Source organism: Anser anser, assembly GCF_964211835.1.
Source record: "Anser anser genome assembly, chromosome: 2".
NCBI lineage: Eukaryota > Metazoa > Chordata > Aves > Anseriformes > Anatidae > Anser > Anser anser.
The window spans coordinates 53,322,106-53,325,530 of NC_139721.1; the positions used below are offsets into that span (position 1 = coordinate 53,322,106).

Below are 3,425 nucleotides of genomic sequence, written 5' to 3' on the forward strand. Positions count from 1 at the left end.
TACAAACATGTTAGACACGGCTCTGATCATACCTTTTGCTGGAAGGACTAGTTATTCATATACATTTCCTGTGTACAAATGTGATAAAACAAAATTAGATTCAACCCTGCAGTTAAATCTTAATGCAGCTTGTTTTTTTGTTTGTTTGTGTTTTGTTTTTGTTTTATTTTATTTTTTCCCTATGAATGATGCCTCCAGCAAGTGTGTTTCAATAAGTAAAAGGATTAGCATTTTCTAAAAATTCCAGCCTTTTTATCTACTACCTTTTTCTAAATTGCTAATGCTTCTTCAACTATTAAAGCTGCAATGGCTTCTGTAAATCCACTTTCTGATTATATGAGTTAAGCTATGCATTTGGGACCAAAAAAAAAAAAAAGGCTGAGTGAGTTATGTCAAAAATTACCTTTAGTGCTTCAAATGTAGACTATCAAATATACGAGCACATTGTTCAGGATTGTTGCAACATTAAACAAATAGAATTATGAGGCCTTTACAAAGGTAAATGAATTACAATCTTTTCGCAGGCAAGATAAGGTCTGTATGTGGGAGTAACACCTTTTATTAGACCAACCAGTATAGATGGAAAAAGTAGACAGGAAGGTCTTGTGTGCCAGGAAGATTATCTTCTTTTCCCTTCTATATTAGTTTTTCCAGTAAAGACCTGCAAATTTTAGCTTGCCTACATCCTTTGACCAACACCATTATAACCATAGTAACACAAGGCTTTTAAAAAGCATGCTGCAAACTAAAAATAAATAAAATGAAGAAAAAAAAAAAAAGAACAACAAGAGATCATCAGCCTGCAATGTTTTTGAGCCTTCTCAGCTTCAGACTCCACTGAGGCTATAGTAGGACTGTTTGGAATGATTCTTTATGAGTGCAGGCCTGTGTGCTACGCAGCTGAGAACAAAGAAGCCACATTTTTTTGAGGTCTTCTGGTTACACTAGAGGATATGACAGGAGACAACCGGCCTCTGGAGAGCACGATCGCATGATGCTGCCTCTATAACCTTGCCCTGGCTGGCTGGATTTTTCAGGAAAGGACACATTGGCAGACATTTCTATACCCTTCATGTTTCTGCACAGGATTTAGCAAATACTAATTGTTTGTACATGTTATGCACAATATTTGACAGTAATTTTTTTCTTTATATGGTGAGAAGATGCACGCTGTTGTTCATTTCTTCTGCATTGCTCTGTTCTTCCTTTCACTACATTTCTTCTCTTTTTGCCAGTCTCCATTTCCTTGTTGTAGTCATTTTGAATGCTTTCCCATGCTAGTATATTGGTTAATATGTCTTAAAAAATGCCATGGATGTTTGTCTCCAAAACCATCTTCTCTTTTCTCCTGAATATATTTTGCTTCTTGTCCCAGAAGCATAGAAAGTAAAACAAAATCCAAGTGAGGTGGCATAATTAGGCCACAATTTTATTAATTAAAAAACCACCTGGGAACAGCTGTTAATAACTTGCACAGGAGAGGGCACGGTTTCTTCCCTAATTGCTTCCACCTGCAGGAAGGCTGGTTCCTCCTTCCCTGCCACCGCCTCCCTGCCCTACACGGATCTCCTCCCTTGCTCCTTTCCACGGCTGCTCCCCAGCCTAATCCCGGGGCTCTCCTATCAACCAAGGACTAGAGGCCAGGAGAAGGAGAGATCTAAGGCCTGTGTCCTTACAGGAGTCTCAGCTTCTCACTGCACTCTCAGCTGATTTGGCTTTACCAAGCAGGGTGTCAGATTCCTCATCAGATAAGTGTCTGAAGTGGCTTTTTGTCACCTGCTGAAATGGGCCAGCCTGAACTTACCCTTTCTAGTGACCCTTTCTGGGAAAGGCAGAAGAAATCATCCCGCTTCAATCAATCCGGTGATGGAGGAAAATTACTCAAGTCCTCAAAATGTGGTAATGACCGCAGCAGGCCAAAAAATTATCTGGATACACATCCCAGTGTAATCTAGGCATGAGGGAGCCTTCGCATCTCTGCTGTTTTCTTATCTCGCTTGCAGTCCTTCCACCAAATTCATGTCTGAATACATCTGAGCCATGTCCATAGTCTTTCCTAAAGCCAGGGGACGTGCCTGCTCTCTTGGTGTGGGGCAGGAGGAGCACCGGCTATTTCCAGCTGTCTGTGCTGGGGCTGTGAGCATCCCTTCCACAGGCACCTCCCTGTGCTTGCAGTTAGCAGGGGGAAGGAGGGAGTGGGCTCAAAACCCAGAAAATTACTTTCTCCTGAAAAAAAAAGGTACAGTTTCAGCTGCTGATGTGCTGGATCTTCATCCCTTTTTAGGAAAAAACAAAACAAGCCCCGTGAAACCCCATGACAACACGAGACTGCTGAAGTTAATGAGAGAGAGAAAGACTGCCTGGTTTTGTAAATGTGCCCTTTCCTAGGTGGAATTGCACTGTGCCACCGCCTGTGAAAACAAAACTGGAAAGCTTGCAAATCAAGTCGAGAGAGCAGGGGAAGGGAAATGTGTGAGAGGAAGCAGTTTGGCCAAGGTCATGCAGGCAGCCAGTAGCAAAGCAAGAACTAATACCCTCAGCCTCCTAATTCCCAGTCCTTTCCCCCTGTCATCTGAAAACCCTTTATGTCAGACACTCGCTATCTGCTGGTCTCTGTGGGTCAAATTGGACCAGAACATTTCAATGAAAAACAATCATTTTTATGTCCCAAGAATCACATGGAACAATCCTGCAGCTGAGGTTTCTTAGGTAATACACAGCTGTTAGATGGAATGAAAGTTTGCTGTAAGTGCTTGCTGCTGAAATGTAAGAGTGAAGGATGACTTTGGAGAGCCTCAGGAGTAGCTCAGGCAATGTGTGTCCTCCCACAGATAGAACAAGGAAATTACATAGTCAGGGACAAGGCAAAAATCATAACTGTTTTTTATTAGGCTCTGTCCTCAATTTGTTAGGATTATTGCCTTCACTCTCCTCAAACTATAAATCTGGTTTTCGCCTTTACTCTGTAATTACAACCTTGTTTGGGGGAAGTAACATAACGGGGTTGAAATAATACCCCCAAGTACTGCCAATACCTTAAAGGGAAGAGATGCCTTCTTTAAATAATCTTAATAATATATTTTGCTCCTAATAATGTAGTAGAGCAGAGAAATCTAAAACGTATGGTGGTGGTCTTTCAGGAATGAAAACAAGAGATTTAATTGAACATCTATCCTGGAGCATTCATTCATTCTCTGATATTACATTACACATAAAAATGTCAGGATGCTATTTCAACAACAAGATGTTTCGTTCAGGCTGTGGGCTTTTCCCCTCACACTGTGTATTCCAAGGTCTGCAAAAGCTGGCATAATCATAAAACTATCACAATGATGAATGGATGGTGTTAATTGGTATTAAAGAATATTTATGCTGGACTGACTAAGTTAAAAACTTTAATTGGTGAGACACTTGGGCAATGACAT

At 41.0% G+C, this 3,425-nt stretch overlaps 1 long non-coding RNA gene across 1 annotated transcript; it reads right to left on the bottom strand.

The window, feature by feature from the left end:
* Positions 1-1,912: 1,912 nt before the first annotated feature.
* Positions 1,913-2,626, bottom strand: LOC310893362. The gene is made up of 2 exons (XR_014578934.1): positions 2,535-2,626; positions 1,913-2,226 (listed from the first exon to the last, which is right to left on the bottom strand). It is a non-coding gene; the product is annotated as an uncharacterized lncRNA (long non-coding RNA).
* Positions 2,627-3,425: the final 799 nt, after the last annotated feature.